This window comes from Hyla sarda, chromosome 4 (genome assembly GCF_029499605.1).
Source record: "Hyla sarda isolate aHylSar1 chromosome 4, aHylSar1.hap1, whole genome shotgun sequence".
NCBI lineage: Eukaryota > Metazoa > Chordata > Amphibia > Anura > Hylidae > Hyla > Hyla sarda.
Window position 1 is genome coordinate 123,452,593 of NC_079192.1, and position 25,761 is coordinate 123,478,353.

Genomic DNA, 25,761 nt, shown 5'->3' on the forward strand with positions numbered 1-25,761 from the left:
CTTCCTGCCCCTCCATCCCCCTCTCACCCCCCCCAAAGTGATGTCCCCACAAGGGTTAAACAACATCTGTACTGCTAAATTTTTCATATTCCTGTGCCCGGCGGCAAAAATAAACAAAATTAACTTTGACTCACCTTCCAGCATTCCACTGTTGCTACGGTAACAGCCTCGCGGTCACGGGAAAGTCACAGAGCTGTCAGCCTATCACCAGCCACAGCGATGTCCCACCTCTGCCAGTGATAGGCTGAGCGCACTGTCATGTAAGGAGCCATCCGGCTCTTTAGATGACAGTGCGGTCAGCCTATCACCGACGGAGGCAGGACATCGCTGTGGCTGGTGATAGGCTGAGCGCATTGTCATGTAAGGAGCCGTCTGGCTCCTTACATGACAGTGCGCTTAGCCTATCACCGACAGAGGCGGGACATCGCTGTGGCCGGCTGTGTTCCTGTGACAGCTAGGCCGTTACCATAGCAACGGGGGAATGCTGGAAGGTGAGTCAAAGTTAATTTTGTTTATTTTTTCAGCCAGGCACAGGAATATTGAAAATTTAGCAGTACAGATGTCCTTTAACCCTTGCGGGGACATCCCTTTGGGGGGTTGAGAGGGGGGTGGAAGGGCAGGAAGCAGAGCAGCGCTCGGGGGACAGCGCTGCAGCTGACAATTCATTGGGGGGGGGGAGAGAAGGAGAGTGGCGCCCACAGGTCACATATCATTAGTTCCCTAATGTCCCCACAATGCGCTGCGGCTGACAATTCATTCCCTGATGTGGGGACTGCAGGTGAGAAACTGACAGTGCGCAAGCGGGGGGGGGGGGGGACGACAGAATCATAGTAGCCAATACCCCTGATTCCCCCCGCGAGCGCACGTTCCTCATGGCGGGGAAGGGGCTACGTACATTGTGAGCCAGGTGCAGGGCAGGCTGACAGCGGAAGGAGACATCCATCCTCCCCAACAATTGAATGAATATTCATTACAGGGGTGTAAAAAAGGGGCGAAAGCATGGCAGGAGAAGAAAAAACTGCAACGCCTGCACCACAACAGTGAACAAACATGGCCGCAGGTGTGGACAACAGTCAAAAGCAACCAGAAAAACTACTGAACTTTTGTCACAGAAAAGAGGTCAGTAAAAAACATATATGCTGTGGACAGATGTAGAACATGTGAATTACAAAAGTGCTAAACTTGCTACAAATACGCTAGATAACCATAAAACTGTGGTACCGGAGTACCCTTTAAAGACTGTAAGCCTAGTTGGGGACAGCGACTGATCTCTGTACTGCACATTTTAATTTGTGGGTGCTGTAGATACAACAAGAAATACATTGCATTATATATAACATACTGTAGTTTGTAAGACTGAAAAAAAGAAAACTTCATCGAGTTTAATCCCTTAAGGACGCAGGATTTTTCAGTTTTTGCACTTTTGTTTTTTCCTCCTTACCTTTAAAAAATCATAACCATTTCAATTTTTCACCTAAAAATCCATATTATGGCTTATTTTTTGCATCACCAATTCTACTTTGCAGTGACATTAGTCATTTTACCCAAAAATTCACGGCAAAACGGGAAAAAAAATCATTGTGCGACAAAATCGAAGAAAAAACGCCATTTTGTAAATTTTGGAGGCTTCCGTTTCTACGCAGTGCATATTTCTGTAAAAATGACACCTTATCATTATTCTGTAGGTCCATACGGTTAAAATGGTACCCTACTTATATTGGTTGGACATTGTCGTACTTCGGAAAAAAATCATAACTACATGCAGGAAAATTTATACGTTTAAAAATTTCCTCTTTTGACCCCTATAACTTTTTTATTTTTCCACGTACGCACCGGTATGAGGGCTAATTTTTTGCACCGTGATCTGAAGTTTTTATCGGTATCATTTTTGTTTTGATTGGACTTTTTAATCACTTTTTATTCATTTTTTTTCACCCCCTAAAACCCTACTGTGTTGATTCAGAGAAAGGCAAAACCTATGATGAAAAATTCCTTCCCGACTCCAATAAGGTGATTACAATAAATCCCTGGATCAATGTTCTATCCACATAGATTTAGTATCCATAATCTGTAATATTATATTTATCTACTTTTTGGGGGATATACTTCCTACTGTGGGGACCTACCTACCAATTCTTCTATTTTTAGTCTTCAGTTATAGTAAAGATTTTTTTGACCAGAACCAGAAACAAGCACCAACAAGCACCAAAGAATCAGTATAACAAAGTAATGGAAAATAATGGTAGGCTGCCACAGTAAGACATTGCACTCCTACATCAATAACTATTGACACGTTAAGGTGCTGTAACCGATATCTGAGTTAATAGAACTTACTGAATACGTCCCCTGGTGGCCACAGCCTTTATGTTTTGTAATGAGCTTCTGGGAAGCTATTGATCACAAATTATTATTATTATTATTTTTTTTTTTATTTAAACATTTTTTTATAATTATTTTTAAAATAATTCCTTTTCTTTTTCAATATTTGTAATACTTACTTTATATGTACATTTATGTTCTTCGGTTATACATTCTGTCTCAGAATTATATTTTGTTGACATTTTTTAAATACCAATTTTCATTTTTTCATTCGTTTGAAAATGATTTTTTTTCCATTTCTATATTTATCTTTATTTTTATTTTCATTCCTATTTTTATTTTTATATTTTTTAGTATTATTATGAATGTGGTTATATACATTCTACATCATTCACCTTATTCACCTTTTATCAGTAGTATACCTTATATTCCAATTTTCTAGTTGGTTTAGTGTATTTTACTGCATAACACTTATTTCAACCCAGCTTTTTATTTACCGCTCATTCCATGTGTGTTCCATTTCATTTATTTTCTGTGCTATTGTGCTCCAGGTGAAAACCCTAATGACTTCAGTCCCCAGGTATAAAGAGAACCCCATAAAATGTGTCAGGCTATACCGCTTACTGATTTTATTGAGGAAGGTCCCTATGGAGGGACCGAAACACATCAAAGTATCAGCATACCAAGCTTATGCTATATACCATTTAAATCCCTGGTCCTGCACTACTCTGCCGCAAGGACAAAAAAAAATTCAACATTTTTTTTCCACTGCTACCACAAACCATCGTGATCTCCAACAACGTAATTGTCATCTCCACTATCACTACGGGCATCTCTGCATACATACAGGTCTGCACACTACTAGTGAGTGCAAGAACCAGGAGGCGCGCACGATTACAGGAGAGGAGCGACATCGCCAGAATATTATCATCATTATCGCTCTGTGTGCAGCCCCACGCTTCGGACACTAGGTCGGCACTGGCGACTGTAACATCGCTTGTCCAGCTGCAAGAACCAGGAGATCCACACTGATACAACTAGGTCTGCACTGATAATCTGCACATCGCATACCCGGCTGCAAGAACCAGAAGAACAACAATTGGGTGAGCGGTACGCTGTACCACCTACGTTCTTCATAGACTTATAATACAGACTTGCTATTGTTATACTACTACCTCAGTCATGGAACGTTGCAGGCAATATTGGGATGGACATTTAAACCGGTTCACTATTTTTATTATTCAGCATATTTATTATTCAGCATTTTTATTATTCAGCATTCTATACTATTTATCTAATCATATCCATTTGTACATATTGATTGCCTACTACCAGCAAGGGCCCTGCTGGGGGAAGCATTGTGTAATGTTGACAAATATATCCTTATCTATCTATAATTATCTCAATAAAATATTTGCTCTGTATATTTGCTATGATCTTGAGCACTTGTTACATTTGTTATTTGTGTTTGGTAATGAATTGCTATGCCACAATGGAAGGGTCACATTAGTGGGGACATGATGGACATATATTCAGCCTATATACTGTAGTCACAGTAATGGTAACATAATATGATGTGTGATCATAGTTACTTTAATGAAGATACTCTTGCTTTTGAAGTCCTTTGATGTAAAGGACCTCCAGCCATTAAGTTCTTTCTCTTCTCTGAGACCATAAGTTCCCATTTTATTATTACATAACCGTTCTACAAGGAGCTGAGGACATCCATAAGAAATAGACCGCAGGCGCAAGACAAGGTCATTCTTTTTTTAATTACAAAAGGTCTGCAGAACGTACAATGGCTCTTTTATGTATCAACTTAGCTACTTAAAAGAGATATTCTAGAAGCAGAGTCTGTATAGCAAATGTTTTACAAGTGCTGCAGATTCCCTTAGGACAAGAAGCCCTCTAACTTTTAGTTCTGCATCTTTTATTAAATTATACAGAATCACATGTACAACCAGTCAGGCATGTGTACAATGATATATAATGTGCATGGGTACAATGGCATGCATACAACCAGGCATTCAGTTTACAATATCCTAAAGGAATCTAATGTTATAGACTATAATATTAAATATATTTTATGGGCTATGTCACATTACACACTTGACACATTAAGAAACTGTTACGGAGCTGGATGTGGATCCTCTAACCTGTGTGGTTGATGACTCGGTCCGTATCAGGGAGCGGAGTCTAAGGTGCCGTTGGACTTCACCAGAGCTTGCCACAAGGCAGGATGAATAAAGGAAAGGGAGAGGAGGACAGCGCATCGTTTAATCCTGTGAGTGAATATGGTATAGGTGAGCTTCAAGGTTATAAACTCTCACCTGGTGGGATCAGGTATCAGGCATATCACCCCTAATGCTGGGGTATAGATCAGGGATTGCAGGCCGCAGGAGCTTGACCGAAATGCAAGGGGAAAAAAGAAAAAACTCCAAAGGTGGCGCTATATGGGATAGCGCCACCTTTGGAGTTTTTTCTTTTTTTTCCTTACAAGGCAGGATGGGCTTTCTGCAGCAGGCGACACCCAGGTCACTACCCCCGACACGGCTCGACCACACAGGTAGCTGGGCAAGGCGAGACAACGAAGGATAAGGCTCCCAAGACCCTTCCCAATCTACAAGGAAGAAACATTTTCCTCTGATAAGTTTGAAGTCCAGAACTTCCTTTTTAGAGAAGCAGTTATGGATGACTGGTTTCAAGAGGGAGACGTGAAAAGAATTCAGGATCTGGAGGGAGGGAGGCAGATGAAGAGAGTAAGCCACTGGATTTAGACTTTTTGAAAGGACCCAAATAGCGAGGACCCAGTTTACAGCAAGGTACTTTGAAGTGGATATATTTAGATGACAACAACACTCTGTCTCCAGGAGAGAATTCGAGAGGAGTTCGCCTTTTCTTGTCCGCTTGAGATTTCATACGGGTCGTGGCATATAAGAGGGAGAGACGAGTCTTCTTCCAGATGGAGGTGAAATTATTTACTAGTTCATCTGCCATAGGGACACCGGAGAGAGAAGACAAGGGAAGGGTTGGACGTGGATGAAATCCATAGGCTACATGAAAAGACGAAGTCCCAGTGGATTCAGAATCCCTATGGTTGTAAGAAAACTCGGCCCAGGGAAGTAAATCGGTCGAATTGTCCTAACGAGCCGAAACAAAATGGCGGAGGAAGTCTCCCAAGACTTGGTTCACCATTTCGACTTGTCCATTAGATTGAGGGTGATAAGCAAAAGAAAAATTTTATTTGACTTGGAGACTTGAGCAGAGGACCCTCCAGAATTTTCAGACAAGTTAAACTCCCCGGTCAGACACAATATGGGTAGGCAATCCATGTAAGCGGAAGATGTGGTGGAGAAAAGTTTAGCAAGCTGCGGTGCCGATGGTAATCCCAGCAGAGGTACAAAATTAGCCATTTTAGAGAATCGGTCTTTTACAACCCAAATTACTGTATTGCCGCCAGAGGAAGGAAGGTTGGTAATAAAGTCCATGGCAATATGGGTCCAAAGTCAGGTTGGGAACGAGGGGTCTTGTCCTGTGCACAGACCGAACAGGAAAGGATGAAATCAACGACGTCCTGTTTTAAAGTTGGCCACCAATACTGTTGGGATATGAGTAAGGATTTACAGATATCGGCATGACCGGCCAACAATGAGGAATGACCCCATTTCAAGACTCGAAGTCTGAGACGGGGAGTTATGAAAGTCTTTCCAGGAGGCAGGAGCTGAACAGTTGCTGGTGCTGCAGAAATGAGACGATTAGGAGGTATAATATGTTGAGGATGGAATTCTTGATCTTGTACATCGGAGGATCTAGACAGTGCATCTGCCCAAAGATTCTTCTCTACTGGACAGAAGTGAATAAAAGTCAAATCTGGAGAAGAACAGAGACCAGCGAGCCTGATGAGGGTTGAGACGATGAGCAGTCTGTAAATAGAGCAAGTTCTTGTGATCTGTATAAATAGTAATTGGGTGTACAGAGCCCTCCAAGAGATGATGCCATTCTTCCAAGGCCAACTTTATAGCCAAGAGCTTGCGATCTAGTATGGTATGATTTCTCTCTGCAGAAGAGAAAAAGCGCAAGTTACAGTTCTACCTTTGGAGGACTTTTGCGTCAAATCTGCACCAGCACAAACTGAAGATGCATCCACTTCCATAATAAATGGCTTGCCTGGCTGGGGTCTTGATAACACTGGAGTAGAAGCGAAGGTGGACTTTAATTGTTTGAAAGCTTCTTCAGCTTCAGGAGTCCAGACTTTTGGATTAGCAGACTTCTAGGTAAGCGATACAATGGGAGCTACCAGAGTGGAGTATTGAGGAATGAATTGCCAATAGTAATTGGCAAAGCCGAGGAAGCGCTGAATCGATTTCAGACCAGTAGGTTGTGGCCAGTCCAGAACTGCGGATAACTTGTTGGTATCCATTTGAAGACCTTGACTGGTAACAATATAGCCCAGAAAAGAGAGGCTAGTCTTTTCAAAAGTACATTTCTCCAGTTTAGCATAGAGATGATTTTCACGGAGACGCTGTAACACTTGGTGGAGGTGAGAGCGAGGAGACTGGACATTGGGTGAGTAGATGAGTATGTCATCCAAATAGACAATGACACAGGAGTACAGGAGGTCACGAAAAATATAATTGACGAACCCCTGGAAAACTACTGGAGCATTACAGAGTCCGATTTGCATCACAAGATATTTGAAATGTCCATCACAAGTATTAAATGCAGTCTTCCATTCGTCCCATTCACGTTTATAAATCACGTAGGTCTAGTTTAGAGAAAATCCTGGCACCTCGCAAACGATCAAATAACTCAGAGATTAAAGGAAAGGGGTAGCGGTTCTTTACTGTAATTTTATTCAAGCCTCGGTAGTCAATGCATGGTCGCAATGACCCGTCTTTTTTTTCCACGAAGAAGAACCTGGCTCCGGCAGGGGAAGAGGAATTCCTGATAAATCCCTTCTGAAGGTTCTCCTGGATATAATTAGACATGGCCAGAGTTTCAGGGACTGACAAAGGGTAAATTCTGCCCCTGGGAGGAGTAGTGCTGGGCAGTAAGTCAATAGGACAATCGTAGGGAAGATGTGGAGGCAAAACTTCAGCTTGCTTTTCACTGAAGGCATCAGCAAAGTCCAGGAGGAACGAAGGCAAACTGGACAGAGGGCAACAAGATGATGGTTCCAACTTAGACAAACGAATATATGAATACAGTGGCTGTTGCAATAGGGATCCCAGCAAAGAACTTCTCCAGTTTTCCAATCTATCTGTGGAGCAAAGAGTTGCAACCACGGTAGGCCAAGCAGGAGAGGAGAAGTACAATGAGGTAGTGCATAGAAGGACAAGTTCTCCTTATGCAAGAATCCGACCTGCATTGACAACGGTTCTGTGTGATATAGCATGATACAGTGTAGTTTTTCTCCGTTGACTGTAGAGATGTACAGAGGCTTCAACAGGCAGGACACATGCAGATGATACCTATGTACTAGGGAGGCATCAATAAAGTTTCCCCCTGAGCCAGAGTTCAGAAAGGCAAGAATGGAGATTATCTCTTTGGAGGGTAGAAAAAGCTGGACCATCAAATTTAAGCGTGGACAGGTGATATTCACACCTAGGGAGGCCTCTCCCACAAACCCTAGGTGCGAGCATTTCCCTGTGACTGCGGACGCAGAGGACAATCCTTGAGGAAATGATCTGCACTGGCGCAGTATAGGCATAGATTCTCATTTCGTCAGCGAGTTTTTTCCTGAAGGGTTAGGCGAGACCAATCCACTTGCATAGCCTCCACTTTGGGAGGCAACGTAGAAGTTTGCAGTGGTTGCTGGAAGACAGGTGCCAGAAAAGGAAGGCGCCGAGGTCATGCATGCTCCTTTTCTTGGCATAGTTCCTCATGTTGCTCAGAGAAACGGATATCAATCCAGGAGGCCAAGTGTATAAGTTCATTCAGGTTAGATGGCAATTCCCAGGCAGCGAGGACATCCTTGATGTGAATACATCATCCTCTCTTGAAGGTAGCGCAAAGAGCTTCATTATTCCATGACAACTCCGATGCCAGAGTACGAAATCGTATGGCATACTCGCCCACAGAGGAGTTGCCCTGAGATAGTCTCAGCAATGCCAACTCAGCAGAGGAAGCTTGGACTGGTTCTTCGAAGACACCTCTAAATTCCGACAGGAATGCCTGGAGATAAGTAGTGAGAGCAGTAGTGAGTTGCCCAGGCCAAAGCCCATCCAGTTAAGAGAGTGATGACGAAGGCCACCTTTGCTCGTTCCGTAGGGAACTGTTCCGCCATGAGTCACAAAACCACGACAGGACTTGGGATCCCCCTCATATTTCTCTGGAAGAGACAAGCAGAGTTTTGATCCAGAGACGACTTCAGGAGTGGGAGGCAAAACAGGAGCAGGAGGAGGCTGTGGTGGTTGTTATTGAGCAGTAAGTAACTGCTGCATCATGGCGGACAACTGGCTCAACTGCTGTGCCTGCTCGGCCAACTTCTGTGACTGGAGCACCACGATGGAAGCGAGATCCGGATTATCTGGCAGAGGAACCCCAGCGGGATCCATGGCCGGATTTTGCTGTTATGAAGCTGGATGTGGATCCTCTAACCTCTGTGGCTGATGACTCGGACCATATCGGGGAGCGGAGTCTAAGGTGCCGCTGGTCTTCACCACAGCCCACCGCAAGGCAGGATGGGCTTGCTGCAGCTGACGACACCAAGGTCGCTACCCCCGACACGGCTCTAGCGTAGTAAGACGTGGCAGAAGGTCAAGGCAGGTGGCAGAGGTGCGAAGTCAAATAACATAGCGGGAAGGTCTGGATACACGGATAAGGCCAACAGGCAATATGGAATGCTTAATCTCAGGTTAGGGGCACTGAAGATCATGCAGTGAAGTGGGGGAAGTGCAGCAACTTATAATGTAGTGACAGATGTGACAGTAATTATGGGCATACTGTCCCATTAAATTTCAGAGCTTCGGCGCGCACCCTAGGAGACGGGCATGCGCACGCCGGAGCTGAGACACATAGGAGGAGGCGGCAGCGGAGCATGGTGAGTGACGGGCTGTTATTCGCGTGCGGGTGCGGTTTGTAGAAAAGGCAGTCCATTGGACTAAAGCCACCTACTATAAATTTGCCATTAAAGGGTTACTCCACTGGAAAACATTTTTATCAACTGGTGCCAGAAAGTTACAGATTTGTCAATTACTTCTATTTAAAAATCCTAATCCTTCCAGTACTTATACTGCTGTATACTCCACAGGAAGTTCTTTTCTTTTTGATTTTCCTTTCTGTTGGACTACAGTGTTCTCTGCTGACACCTCTGTCCATTTTAGGAGCTGTCCAGAGTAGGAGCAAATCCCCATAGCAAACCTCTTCTGCTCTGGACAGTTCCTGGGACAGAGGTGTCAGCAGAGAGCACTGTAGTCAAACAGAAAGGAAATTTAAAAAGAAAAGAACTTCCTGTGGAGTATAAAGCAGCTGATAAGTACTGGAAGGATTATGATTTCTAAAAAGAAGTAATTTACAAATCTGTTTAACTTTCTAGGACCAATTGATAAAAAAAAAAGTTTTCCAGGGGAGTATCCCATTAAGCCTTATCATCTATTGGCTACCATGCTTAAAAGGGGATCCCCGCGATCAGGCATTTTATCCCCTATCCTTTGGATAGGGGATAAGATGTCTTAGCGCCGGAGTACCCCTTTAATAAAGCTTCACCCGTTAACTGCGTATATTTATTTTTCAGTTGCTTCCTGGCCTCTGCACCTCTGAGGCATTTACTCGGCTTTTCATTCTTTCTACTCTAAACCTAATTCTGAATTTACTCATCCTGCAGATTTTCTCTTACACCTTCCCTGGCTTTGGAAATGATAAAGGCCTTCAACTGAGTTTCATAGTCATACTTATTTGCTGTTATGACTAAGTTTGGTTTTGTTAGACCTTTTTTTACATGTGTTGCAGTTATTCTACTCTACCCTGGCAGCTTATTTGAAACTCCCCTCTAGTATTCCTACTTCAATTTCTATCTCTAGTGGAACTCACTTTCCCCTGCATTGTTTTTATTGGTAATGGAGCTGCTGGCGACCCTCATAAGAGAACACACGGATATCATCAGAATCATTATTGGCTCCTCCACGAATAAGATCAATCTCTCCGCAGATTACATCCCTACCAAATTTAATCTGCCTGTTGATGGAGTTTTCTGAGCTGTTGGGTTATGGGAAAATGTGGCCAAATCTAAAGCATTATTCTGTAATGCCACAGATTCAGTTTACCAGCTTATAACCAAAAATTTTGGTATTCAAGACGTGTCCTCGGGCCTCCCTTACCTGGACATTAAGTTGACTAAACAACTGTCGGGATCACTTTAGTAAGTGACCCCCATAGACTTTTAATGAGAATGTCTAGTGAAGCGTTATGGAAATTGCTGTGAGCCAGGGCGGGAAGGGAGGTACCATGTATGCTTCTCTCTGCTCAATCTAATAATCAGGTTTTAGCACTGAGATTCAGAGTGATCAAAACTTTTCATATGTCTCTGTGACAGGTACATGTGGTGACCCACGGTGTATGGCGGGACCACAGGGTGTAGCAGTGTAGGTGGTGAGGATGTGGTTGTATGGTGTAGGGTACCGCCAACAACCAACCCAGAAACGGCATATAGTAAATCAGAGTCCAAAACAGGTTTTGATGCAACTTTACTGAAGAAGGCAGTATAACGTTTCTTACACAGGGAACCTCTCAGGCTTGCTTGGACTTGTAGTGATAATAATGATGATGCAGGGCACTGTGCTACTGTTATGACTTTGGTAGGGACAGTAGAGACTTGACTTGTTGACATAGATGAGACTTACAGATTAGATGTGGCTGCAGACTTGTAGACTTTGGCCTAGATATACTGGACTGAACTTGTACAGGACTTGTGCTTGCTTACTGTCCAGGAAGTGAAGGGAGAAGAGAAGAGAGCTAGTGTGGAGACTACAGCCCTTTATATATCAGGGGACTGGACTAAAGCCCATTGGTAGCTGGCTGCCTGTGGTGCCTCTGGAACTCTGGGTATCAGGTGATCACATATCACATGACCATATCACATGACCTTAGGAAGGTCCTATACAGTTTAAATATCCTAATAACCTTTGCAAATAGTTTATATTCACTGTACAATACCTGAAATAAACATACAGAATTAATGTACAATAGAAATTATAATAATAATCTAGGGGGATCCTGCAGGAGAGCCCTGTGGACTTGAGGGACTCTACCTGAGGGGACTTTAAGAACTGTATAGAACCATGTTCTGTACCGGGACACGACATACAATTTAAGCATAATTTTGCAAAAAAATGTATTTACATTCCCTATTCCTAGGATAGGCAGAAATCAAAAATAAGATTTTTTTTTTTTTTTAAAGATAACCCCAACAATGAAACAGTTAGCTATTTGTAATGTATAATCTCTGATATACGATCCACGCTTTGGATACATCGCTCATTTTTTCATTTATTCGTCCAATGATCCATTATGACCCTATGAATCTTGACAATGCACTTCACAGTGTGTCACCCGCTCACCGTTAATCTGCAGCCGGTATAAAGTGTGATTAATGCTTCGTCAGGCTCAGTGCTATCCATTCTGCACGTTGTGCCAATGTTTAAGCTCTGCTTCTGGCCATACAATATCTGGATTGAAACATGAAGCAAATCCTTAATTGTGTGATACTTTATAACTTGAAAATGCGTTTGCCTGTGTTAGAACAATTAAACATTTCACATAGCAGATGTCATCGTATGTTAATCCATGCAGTAGTATCATATTTTTTCTGAAACATTGCATACCCTATAAAGACAAACAGGCTTGTAAAAAGTGTAGAATAAAATAAACTAAACTCACCAGTATAATCCTCGCTGCCTCCAGAACCACCACTCCTATTCTCCCTGCTAAGCTTTGCTTACATGGTTGCAGTAATAATGTAGGCAAATAACCGAAGCCCAGTAGGGAGCCTGTACTGGTGTCAGAGAGGATTAAGCTGGTGAATATACCGTAGCTAGCTTCTTTTTCATTGTAACACAATCCCAAGTGATGGGCACATTTTAAAATAACCAAGTGTTTTTTTATTTTTCAAACTTGGCCTTTTTTTTATTACTATAACCTATTATACCTTTTAAAATAATGTACTATAATTTTTTTATTTTCACATAGACAAAGCTGTATGATGGCTTACATGTACAACACTTTGAGGTACATATAGTTTATTGGTTAACTTTCTTTTTAGGGACTAGGGAAAAAAGTTGCAATTTCCCTATTTATTTTTGCTTTTTTAATACATTGTGGTATAAATAATGTTATCTTTATTCTATGGGGTTTTACTAATATGTTAATAACAAATATATATGAGGTATCCCAGAGCAAGGTCACCTCTCACCTTTACTGGGAGTCTGCCTCCAACTATAGTCCTTCAGGTCCAGACAACAAGCTGCAACCTTTTGGTATGTCCCTCTTCAGGGGTAGTACCAACACAGGTAGAGGCTTTAGGGAAAAGAGCAAAGCTGAAATTTGCTATAGAAAGGTAAGGACTAGGTTCAGGTATTGTTTCGGCTGGCCTGTCCAAAGCAACAGACTAATGTCTGGAGTTTCCCCTTCTGAATGTCCTCAGGTCAGTAACATCTCAGAGTAACCCAAGGAAATGTAGGTGAGGGAGGGAGACGTTGCAAAGGCTAGCAAGTAACACTCCCCCATGGAGTCCCCTCAAGTACACACTCCGATGACTGCCAGTAGAGATGAGCGAAGTTACAGTGATTCGATTCGTCACAAACTTCTCGGCTCGGCAGTTGCTGACTTTAGCCTGCATAAATTAGTTCAGCTTTCAGGTGCTCCGTTGGGCTGGAGACTCTCTCCTAGGATTGTATCCACCTCTTCCAGCCCACCGGAGCACCTGATAGCTGAACTAATTTATGCAGGATAAAGTCAGCAACTGCCGAGCAGGGAAGTTCGTGACAAATCGAATTACTGTAAGTTCACTCATCTCTAACTGCCAGCATAGGAGCGCAGCCCCAAAGGCTAAATTCTAAAGCTCAGTGTATCCTGAAGGCTCTGAGGGACTTGCCAGGTACCCACAGAGGTTACTCATAGCTGTAGTCATAGCAATACTACCGGGACCGCAAGCCTCTGAGCCTGAACATGCAATGAGGGAAAAGTTGATCTAAGTCAATTCAGTCTAATGTCAAGTCAGTCTCAAGTTTCAAGTGTCTAGTCTCACAAGTCAGTCTAAAGTCAAGTCAGATAAAAACCCTCAGATGTAGTCTAAAGTCTCATGTGTCTAATCTCATTCTGCATTCAATCTCATTCTCATTCAAGTGCAGTGTAGTAAAAGGTCAGAACCGCCTCATGCCTCTGAGCCTGCACGTATCAGTAGGGATAGAGAACCAGTCTACTCAGGTGACAACAAGTCAAATATTTCCCCAAAATACCAGCTATCTCTACCATATCTATCAAATTTGAAATTCCCAGTCTGTTATATTGGATCTGCAACATCAGAAAAGAACAAGCTGTTATTCATAAATTCTGGCTTTTGAGGTATTTATTCCCTGGGCTTTAATATGAATAGCTTCTTTATTGAAGTAGTGGTTACTCAGAACTGTAAGTTAACTACAGGGTTGTTACACTACAGCCATCAGACTCTACAACCCTCATCATCAGTCACACATACGAAATACAACCCTAATTCTGGCATCACAAACCTGACAACCTGCCAGCCAAGTATCCATACCAACTGTCTATCTCTCACTCTTGCTTTCAGTAAAACACTTATATCAAGACACTTTAATGTTAATAGCCTCATATACACAGTTTAGAAAGACATTTATTAATATTTGATGTTCTTTATGAAAAATCTATTAACATGAAATGTTAAAAAGTTTTGATGTTATTTAAATATACATATATGTTTATAAATATTTGATTGCCACATAAACATTGCATTACTATTTGCAACTTGGCTGACTTGAATTAGTCAAGCTGATTTGAAAAAGGATTAAGAATTGTTTGACAAATTGTAAGTACCGTATTTATCGGCGTATAACACGCACTTTTTAGGCTAAAATTTTTAGCCTAAAGTCTGTGTGCGTGTTATACGCCGATACACCCCCAGGAAAGGCAGGGGGAGAGAGGCCGTCGCTGCCCGCTTCTCTCCCCCTGCCTTTCCTGGGGTCTAGAGCGCTGCTGTCGGCCCTTTTCACCCCCTGGTTATCGGCGCCGCTGCCCTTTCTGTACCCCTGACTATGGGTGCCGGCGCCGATAGCCAGGGAGAGAGAAGCGGCGCCGACAGCCAGGGGGAGAGAAGGGGCAGCGGCACCCATTGCCGGCGCCGCTGCCCCGTTGCCTCCCCCCATCCCCGGTTGCATAATTACCTGAGTCCGGTCCGCGCTGCTCCAGGCCTCCGTCGTGCGTCCCCGGCGTCATTGCTATGCACGGCGCGGCGCATGACGTCAGAGCGCCGCGCCGTTCAGCGCATAGCAATGACGCCGGGGACGCACGACGGAGGCCTGGAGCAGCGGAGCAGCGCGGACCGGACTCAGGTAATTATGCCACCGGGGATGGGGGGAGGCAACGGGGCAGCGGCGCCGGCAATGGGTGCCGCTGCCCCTTCTCTCCCCCTGGCTGTCGGCGCCGCTTCTCTCTCCCTGGCTATCGGCGCCGGCACCGATAGTCAGGGGGACAGAACGGGCAGCGGCGCCGATAACCAGGGGGTGAAAAGGGCCGACAGCAGCGCTCTAGACCCCAGGAAAGGCAGGGGGAGAGAAGCGGGCAGCGACGGCCTCTCTCCCCCTGCCTTTCCTGGGGGTATATCGGGGTATACACGCGCACACACGCACCCTCAATTTTTCATGGATATTTGGGTAAAAAACTTTTTTTACCCAAATATCCGTGGTAAAATGAGGGTGCGTGTTATAGGCCGGTGCGTGGTATACCCCGATAAATACGGTAAATTCGGTCCTAGATGTTAGGAAATCCTCTTTTCTGCTAATATTTCCATGGATTTAAACTGCGAATTTTTAAAATGGAATAGAATGAATGAATTAAAAGAGAAAATCTTAACTGTACCTGTCATTTGCAAAAACATTTTATATAATCTAGATAATTACGTTATATGTATATATGTAATATACATTGGTTAAAAAAAATGTGTAAATTTTTGGGTGAAAAAATGCTTTCTTGTCCCTGCAGCAAATGCCTGTGTTTAGGCTCCTAGCTTGTCAATCAGCCTGCTGTGTCAGCCTGGATCCCAGACTCAAAGTGCACAGAGCCCTGCTTGTCCACCAACACTTCCTGTATTTTTGTCTGCACAGAGACACACAGGCAATAGCTGCAGGAAAAAAAGACATCCTTTTGTCACTCAAAAATATACACATTTGTGGTAATGGCGGGGTGTATGGCAGGGCAGATGTTGTTGCCCTAGGGACAGATGGTATTAACCCCTTGTGTTAATACGCCAGGGCGTGGTTTAACCTTAACCACCCGAAGGCATACGGCTGAATCCTGGGCTGGGCACAGGGACAATGAAGACACCGACGCCAAGTTACGGAAAACGGTAGCTTTACTGAGGGTAGACAGTTGTTACAGTCTATGCAGTACAGCTAGGGCCCAAGGAGGTGACCAGTGACACAGAGACCTCGCAGGTTTGCTGGGACTTGTAGTAGACAGGAGAATTTAGTGCAGGCCACACTGGATAGACAGAAGACTTGACTTAACTGACAGGACTGTGACTTTAGCTTACTTTGCACTTGACTTGAGGCTGCAGAAGTTGACTTAAGGCCTCCAATGTTCTGTACACACACACTAAGACGACTTGACTACACTGGACCTCAGGAACAAGAGAGAGAAGCTAGCTCCACCCAGGGTTTATATGGGGTAGACATGCAGGGAGCCCACAGGTCACCTTTGGGGTCAGCTGGTCACTAGTACCACCTGAGTAACATTCACATGGTACATTTATTAAAGATACAACACACAATATAATACACAGCATATTAATATGGGGGGGGACAACTGCAGGGGGCCCTGGGGACACAGAGACACTGTCTGACAGGGCAGGAAAGGTACGGGGAAACACCATCCCGAACTGGGCTACCACACATTTTTTAACCGATGTACAGTGGTCCCTCAACATACGAAGGTAATTTGTTCCAAACGACCCATCGTTTGTTGAATCCATCGTATGTTGAGGGATTCGTGCAATGTAAAAGTGCATTAAATACTCACCTGTCCCTGCTGCTCCGGACTGCGTCCTCACCGCTCACGATGGTCTCCCAGGGGCTCCCGATGGGGTCCTGCTGCTCCGGCGTCTTCTTCTGGGTCCTCCGGCGTCTTCCACATCTTCACCGGTGTCCGAGCCTCGCTTTCTGGTGACGTTATTACATTGTTGCGCGGGGACAGCGTGCGCAGCTACGTAATAATGACGCCGGAAAGCGAGGCCCGGACCCCGGAGAGGACCTGGAGCAGCAGGGATAGGTAAGTGAACCTGCTGGGGCACATTACACTGCTATCCGACAGCAGCTTAAGCATTTTGCGCTGCCGGATAGCAGTTAATGCGATGGCCCCGACATATAAAAGCATCATATGTCGATGCTGGCATCGCCATGCGATGGCCTCTGAGAGGCAATCGTATGTCGATTTGATCATGTGTCGGGGCTATCGCATGTCGGGGGGTTACTGTATATTACAAATAATGTTAATATCTTCATTATATAAAAAAGTTTTTGCATATGACAGTTACACTTTAAAAATTACAAAAGTAGTTTGAAAGGGGTACTCCAGTGGAAAACACATTTTTTTTAATCAACTGGTGTCAGAAAGTTAAACAGATATGTAAATAGCTTCTATAAAAAAAATCGTAATCTTTCAAGTACTTATCAGCTGCTGTATGCTCCAGAGGAAGTTCTTTTCTTTTTTAATTTCTTTTCAGTCTGACCACATTGCTCTCTGCTGACACCTCTGTCCATGTCAGGAACTGTCCAGAGTACAAGCAAATCCCCATAGCAAACTTATCCTGCTCTGGAACGGTTCCTGATATGGACAGAGGTGTAAGCAGAGAGCATTGTAGTCAGACGGAAAAGAACTTGAAAAATAAATACAACTTCCTGTGGCACATAGAGCAGCTGATAAGTACTGGAAGGATTAAGATTTTTAAATAGAAGTAATTTACAAATCTCTGGTGGAGAACCTGACAGATGTTGTCCTCCCCCAGAGTACTCTGACTGCTTTGTCTAAAGGTCTGAATTTTGGATTAGTTGAAGGTTTTGATTTTGTCTCCTTTGAAGTCGATTTATTTAGGGCTGTTCGTAAAATTAACCTCAATAAGTTTTTTTCCAGCTCCATAAAAAAACCTCCTGCATTAATTGATTGTAATACACCTTGCCATATAGGCCCTTTGGGCTTTATCCCTGTTAAGGGTTTTGATGCTAATGACATGGAGTTTACGAATATGTTAGTCGACTTGGCATCAGATGATGCCACACAGGTTCGATGTGAAGGGGACTCCCCCCCTTTTTTGGGGGGGGTCCCCTCCACATTCAACCCTCCCTTAGCACCGGGTGGCCCTATTGATTTGTTCATGAAGGCAGTAAAAAATGACATGAAGGCACTCATTTACCCCCATCCACTGAGTAACTTATCTAACGATGAATTTGAAGGTCTGAATTGGTTAGTTAAGAGAGAGGATCTTGTCACCTCAAGAGCAGATAAGGGAGGCAGTATTGTTGTTTGGTCTAAAGTTGATTATAACCAAGAGGCTCAGCGTCAATTGTCTGCGATAGATACCTATGAAAAGTTGTCGGAGAATCCTACGAGCCGTATTAAAGAGAAGTTGAGATCGTTCCTTTGCCACTATGTAGAGGTTGGAGTGTTGGATCTGAAATTAGCGGAACGTCTTATACCTGTGACCCCCAGTGACCCCAATTGGTATTTGTTACCTAAGGTACATAAGTCCCGCACCCACCCCCCTGGACGACCTATTGTTGCGGGGGTGGGTTCGGTGACCGAGTACTTATCTAAATACGTAGATTGGTCCCTTAGACCCCTCCTTACCTCCATTCCAACATATCTTAAAGATACAGGAGACGTATTAAGGTTTATTCACGACTTTAATTGGGAACCCTCTTTCTCGTTGGCATCTATAGATGTAGAGGCGTTGTACACCCGCATTCCCCATATTACGGGTGTGCAAGCCATTCAAAACATTCTGAATAGGACCGACAAGTCACACGGTTTTGTACAATTTATCTGTGATGCCCTCATGTTTATTCTTAACAATAATACTTTTCAATTCGACAATCAATGGTTCCGACAGAAAGTCGGAACCGCAATGGGGAGTCCCACCTCCTGTTCATACGCGAATTTGTTTTTAGCCGCGTTTGAACAGGAGTATGTTTTCAGTACCTCCAATCTTTTTTCAAGGCATATTCGGGCTTTTTGGAGGTATATGGATGATATCCTGGTGGTGTGGGATGGGCCTCCAAGTGTGTTTGAGGATTTTGTAGCCTATCTTAATGTCAATGCTATGAACATGGTATTTACGAGTGTGTTTGGGGGAGAAAGTCTCGAATTCTTGGATCTTAAACTCTATGTGGAGAATAACCAGCTTCTGGCACAAGGCTATAGGAAAGAAGTGGCAAGAAATGCTCTTTTGCACTATAAGAGCTCCCACCCTATTGAAACTAAAAATTCTATTCCGTATAGCCAGCTTTTACGTTTAAAAAGAAATAATAGCAAGCAGTCTGATTATGAGGAACAAGCAGCACACTTACTTACACGCTTTAGACAGCGTCAGTATCCTGATGAAGTTTTAGCACGAGCTTACAGGAGAGCTGCAATTAAAAGCAGAGAAGATTTACTTATTGATTCAAAAAATAAGAAAAAAGATTTTCCGTCCACCACTGAAGAGAATTCAAAATTCACGTTTGCTTTTAAAAACAGCCCTCTGAATCACGTTATCAAATCTGCCATCACTAAGAACTGGTATCTACTAATGGCAGATCCAGACATTGTGAATACAGCACAAAATAGACCCATAGTTACCTTCAGAAAAAACAAGACTATCGCTGATCTACTGAAGGGTCAGAAGTTGAATAGAGAAGCACATCCCAAGGAGACTTGGTTGTCTGGTATAGCCCCGAAAGGGAATAAGAAGTGCGGTTTCTGTCCTCAATGCCCTCACAACATTAATGCGATTTCTATTAAATTAGGGAGTTATGTTTTTGAAATAAAACACCTCATCACCTGCCGGAGCACCTTCGTTGTATATTTTTTATGTTGTAGTTGCCAATTTTTTTATATTGGAAAAACCGAGAGACAACTCCGGGCCCGAGTGCGTGAGCATATGTACTCGGTTCGAAAAGGAGGTGGTTCCCCAAGATTTGTTCAGCATATGCAATCCATACATGGTGGAAATTGCACCACGTTAAAATTTGGAGGTCTCGAAACAATCCCTTGTCACCCTTCTGGAGGAGATAGACGTCGTCTGCTCCTGCGTGCCGAGGCGCGTTGGATACTGCGCCTTGACGCACAGGGACCGTTAGGGTTAAATGATAAATTAGATTTTTCCCCTTTTTTATAAATTTTTGTTTATTCAGGGCAGATTTAGGTCTATTAGTATTGATGTACTTACCTAACTTGCTTTTTGCTTCCTTATGTGGCGTTTTCGGTCCGTTCACTTTTGAATGTAACACGGGGTGAGAGTTCACCTGGAATCATGTGACTCACCAGCTGCACCTTTATAATTCGCACAGCGCGATGACGTTAACGAGGCCGGATGAAGCGCATTCCTATGCGTGAAACCGCCGGCAGTCGCCTCTGAGCGCTCCACAACCCATGTCCTCCGTGTTCGAGTCGTGACCCGAGATGGGAGCAGGATTACCTGGATAGAAGCGGTGAGTGCAGGACACCTTTTTTCTTTATTTACTACAATTTAGTGACTACGGTCTTTATTGTCCTAGCACCTCCGCTGCCAGGGTGGATTTCCAGTCTAGCGGGACGCCGTCTCCATCTCGTGGTCTTAGGAGGCCTAAGGTATCGGTGCCACTGTTGTTTCTTGTTTACTTCTAGTAATTTACAAATCTGTTAAACCTTGTGGTTCCAGTTAACTTAAATGTTTTTTTTCCAGCGGTGTACCCCTTAAATGTTGATGTAAAAAAAAAAATAGAAAATATAAATGTAAAGGCCACACATGCATTAAAATAACAAACTAACTGTACTTCCCTGATCCTGTGCCTGTTCATACTTTAGAAGCAAATGTCACATGACCATCGCAACCAATCAGTGACCTCGATGATCATGCTTTACACTCTTTGCATCACCGCCTTAGCATGGCATCCACTCTTAAAATAAGATCTGAGTTCCAACTGAAGGCTGAGCAGGGACCAGTACAGGACTGGACAACTAAATATAAGTTAGTTTGTTATTTTTATGCATTTGAGGCCTGTTAAATAAAAATCAAAAACCAATAAAAAAAAAAATTTAAACTCTCCCTACCTCCCCATAAACATGAATATCTCTCCATATGAATGTTTTGCACAGCTTAATGCTCATGAGTTTTCTATGAGGAGGGGTAAGATGCAGCAGGCAGCTATGATGCTGGCCTATACTTTCCCCACCTGTCTTCCTGAACTATCAGGTAGATGTCACATAGCGTGTCTGCTCCGGGCACACTACTCAGGGTTAAATGTACAGTTTATTGCACTGTAATATACTGTCTATGCACTTTTATGCTTTCTGGTGTCCTAAGGGGTTAACCTGTCTGTGCAGGAGGATGCTGAGGGGATCACATGTCTGCTTTAGCCAATCAGGGCTGCTATCCTGTTCCCCTAAGTCTGGGTAGACTGGAAAGAGCTAGTTAGTTGTGTGAGCAGCCTAGAGAGGAGAATGAGTGGAGCTCACTTCTAGACCTCTGCTGTGGACCTGTATCTCACCACATGACAGGCCTAAGAAAATCCAGTTGCAGCACTGATCTGTTTCAGAGCAACACCCTTCACAGGATCCCTTTGGCTAGGTCATTTTGTTCAGTTAGAAGGAAGTCTGCAGTGGGGAGAAGAGCCAAGAGGGCCCATGCACCCCATTTGCAAAGAGGATAACAGGAGATAGAGAGCCTCAGGCCACTCTGGTCCATAAGTCTGCAGTCCAAGCCTGGCGGTAAGCCCTGATATAGGATTCCTAAGTGGAGAGCAGAGTCAGTGTTTGTCAGCTTCTAATGGAAGTAATAAAGATCCCAGCACTCTGTGGATGCTTGAAGAAAATCTTTTGTTCATTTAACTCATAAACTGCAAAGACATATAACGCAGCACCCATTCCGGCTTTTCAGAAGCGTTTTTCAACTGCATAGTTACATCACGGGATATGGGCGTATTTTATATGCGCCCGAAAGTACAAGTCAGCTTCTAAGTCTTACAGTATACAAGCTATACAGTCAAGTTCAGATGAGTCTAAAGTAAATCTCTGTCAAGCAAGAAGCACCACCCAATGCTTCTCTTCTTTCTCTTTATCAGTCACTGGAGAGTCAGGAGGCTGCAATACACCTTAAGTGGCTGACCAAACCTGTAAGGGCACCTCTTCTTGCAGATGCATTGATTGTGTAAAGTATCAACAGCCCCACAGCACTTTTTGTGCCTTCTCCATAGATAAGGTTACACCCCCTGGGTTAAGAGCATAAACTTAGTGCCCTCCCAGTCAGGTGACCACCTCCTAGTACTTAGTGGAGACCTCTTGAGTCATGGCCACCAACCAAGGGGCATGAGTTTAGAAAGAAGTTATCTCATTTAACTTATTGTGGAGTCTCAAGTACATAGAAAAAATATTTAGAAATACTAAGGTTAACTTCATCATGTACATTGGTACCTGCTAATTCCATAAAGGTAGACAACGAGCAGGGGAAGTCAGGTTCTCTCATCTAATAGATCATGGCAGCTGGTATTGGTTCTCATAATGGTTGTTTTTTTTTTTTGTTTGTTTTTCTTTTAATCTTTTCTGGCAGTTTGAGAAAAAAAAGTCTTATCTATAATTTTTAAGTCTGCTTTCCTTTCCTGTCAGGCATAGATTGTCAATCATGGGAGAAGTCAGTAGAAATAAATCTGTAAACTGGGATCTTGTAGGCCTATTCTTCTTAAATGCCATTATTGTAGCTAAAATGACATTTTCCTACCTACAGCCACCAAAGATACACCAGTTATTGGTAAAATTATCTGAAAAATATTGCAGTATCTACAGTTAATGCCTTAGTCATTGCTTAAACTACTGTGCTGTGAATAAATCTTCCATTTCTCCCAGAGGTATAGCCTGTCTTTCAATAAGTGCCCTCAGTCGTGAAATATCTGAATAGAATTGTCTGCGTACACAAATCCATCCTTATTATCCCTTTTAAATACATGAAGTTCAACTGTTCTCCCTGTGAAGCTGCGTAAACAGAGAGCCTGGGGACTTGATCAATGCAGAAAACAGCCTGAGACCGCAGCTTTACTAAAGCTACATGACAGCACAATAGTTGTCTCATCCTCCCCTTCTGATCACATCTTCTTCCTCAAACTCAAAGAGTAGATGATGGGATGAAGCATGGAAACAGTATCAACTAGAGATCCCCTTCCTATTAATGTGTGACAAATATCATCAAAGCTTTGTAATCTAAAAAAAGGTAATAGCAAGAAGCTACCATCTCCAGGAATAATGCTAGATTGTAAAGGTTTTTTCATCTTTTATATCTCTATTCTTTAATATTGATCAGTTCAACTTTTTTTTTGCTTTTTATTAGTTGTATATATCCTTCCCCCTCCCTTATGCTCATCCACCACTGACCTAGGGCATATGTTGGTACCACACAGACAGTACATTTAGCTGCTTTAGGGCCATGGAGAAAGAGGACTCATGTAAGACTGACTTCTTCCTTTTTTTGCCATTTGGTGTTGAGAAGCCAAAAATGATTTTCTTTGGAATGACAATTTTGGTAAACAAAGGAGGGGGTAATCGGCAAATCTCCTAAAAAGATGATGGTTCAATTGATCGAGAAGCACAGTCATCTGTCCTAGTTGGTATTTTAATACCCCACACTTCATGAGAAAGCTGGTTTAAAGCATACCAATTCCACTACCATATTCTGCCCACAGTGGTCGATACTCGGACTAGTATGTTGCATAGTAGCACATTAAATGGAGCTATAGAGCTGCAAAGGTCACGGTCCAGACACACCAACTTCTTGTAAACACAGTTCTTTTTTCTGAATGTTTTAACTTCTTCCAGGCTGGAGATTCAATGAACTCCAACAGTTTCAAACAATCTTAGAATTACAAACCTAGTCTGGTCTGCCTTATCCAGGTTGGATGCTCTGTACTCACCCTGATCTTTCCACAATCTCCAGCTGTCAGATCTTTTGCTACACTGGGGTATTTGGCAATTAATATAGCAGGTGGAATACTCGGCACTGCTCGTGCTCCCTCTGTTTATCTAGAGTCCAGGCAATAATACATCGGTAAGACAGGGGTGGTATGAAGACCGGTGTTGCTACTACTTATCCAAGAAGTATACAATGCAATGTGGTGAACCAGGAGAGTAACGGTGACTGGTGTGTTGCAGTGGTAGTGTAGGGTCTGGTGGTATTAACCCTTGAATGTCGTAATGCCAGGGTGCGGTTTCCTCAATAGTAATGTTCCTGCCGCCAACCGTCCCACAAATGGCAGGGAAAGATAACGGAATGTCCACAGCAGATTTCAGGAATAAACTTTACTTGCGGAATTTATGAAACAGTCTTTAACATAACAGTATTTTCAAGAGTGAACCAGTGTACAGGTTCCTCACAGGTTTGCTGGGACTTGGAAGCAATGAGCTTTTATGCAGGCCACTGTGCTACTAATTTAGAAGATTTGAGCTAGTAGTAGCCACACAGGATTTGATAGATGAGCTTTGAGTAACTCACGTTTAGTGACTGCAGTTTCTTAGGCTTTGGCCTAGATGAATTGAATTGATACTGATGAGATGCTTGTGCTGCTTGATAGTCCGGAACTAAGAGACAAGAGAGAGAATTTAGTGGCTAGAGCCCTTTATATAATAAGGGACTGGACTAAGCTCATTGGTCAGCAAACCTGTAAGTTATGAACCCAGTGAACTCTGGGTACATCACATGACCTCTAAGGTCCTTGAACATTCTATAAATCCCAACCGTACATCATGTGTCCACTAAGGTCCTGTACATATATTTTCTATACATTAAATAAATATTAACAGACTTTACATGAGGCAACCAAGGGCAAGTCCTGCAGGAGAGCCCTATATGAAAGGCCCTATATGAAAGGAGGGACTCTAGCTGAGGGGTCTTTAGACAAGGGACAGGACAAGGTCCTGTATCGAGACACCACAAATCCCCTTACTTGATATAAGTAGTCCTCGACGTATGTCCCCTTGGATAGAGGAACGGAATGACCATAGGGCCGGATGTAGTCCTGAGCATTAATACAAATGTCCATATTCAGGCTGTAGGTGAATAACGGTATAGAGTCTTTGTGCATAATGAAATGTCCATACAAGCTCCAAAATTTACATGCAAACAAGTGATAAACAAGATATAACACTATATAAAGATAAATAATACTAGCACTGTTTAACGAACAGGATTATATTATCCTGGGTTCTTTTTTCTTTCCCTTTTTTTTTTTGTTTAACACATAAGACTATGCATTGATGACTATGCATGACATTAAGGATATCTGACTTTTGACTTTCGACTGACAGATTTTTGACTGCTTAATCTCTGACGATGAAGTATGTATAATGACGGTGATGCTTCTACACACTTTAAAAGATCTCACTATTTTTTTCTTTGACCAAATATTTATTATACCACATATTTAATTTCTAGAGTTATACACTGGTTGCGGATTGGGTTGCCTGAGGCTTTCTGCCCAAAGCCTTAGCTGCTAGGGTCTATAGGTATTACACACTTACCCCTAGAACTCTGGTCTAGATAACAATTAACATAATGTTACCTTTCTGGATACGTGTATTTTTGGTTAGCTACAGGAGCACCTTCTGTCTAGGAAGAGCATCCTGAACACGTAAAAGACAAAAGAACATATTGGTGCATAACATTAGCGCATAACAGTGGTACGGACTGAGGTAGAGCATGTTACAGTCCCTAAGTTTTTGTTTTTGTGAGATATAAACATATATATAAATTAAGTTATGCGTACTGGATTCTATGAAAGTACACTAGTGAAGTTTATGTAATGTACTATGTGTACACTGTAGTGAATGAATAAAGTCAGTCTTGATATCTGATGGGAATATTTCCTGTAGGTGTTAGTGAAGGGTGACACTATTTGTTACTCCCAGAGGAGCTGGGTGGGCACTTCTAAGTAAACACTATAACACCTAAAAAAAAAAAAAAAATAGATACTTTGTGTACAGGAAATTGATATTTCTGTACAA

At 43.0% G+C, this 25,761-nt stretch overlaps 1 long non-coding RNA gene across 1 annotated transcript in view; it reads left to right on the forward strand.

Moving 5' to 3' along the window:
* The first annotated feature begins 364 nt into the window (after positions 1–364).
* The window catches only part of LOC130366897 (uncharacterized), a 36,895-nt gene continuing 11,498 nt past the window's right edge, over positions 365–25,761 (forward strand). The window contains exons 1-2 of the long non-coding RNA XR_008891985.1: positions 365–491; positions 977–1,119. This is a non-coding gene — a long non-coding RNA (uncharacterized LOC130366897). The remainder of the gene's footprint in view (positions 492–976; positions 1,120–25,761) is intronic.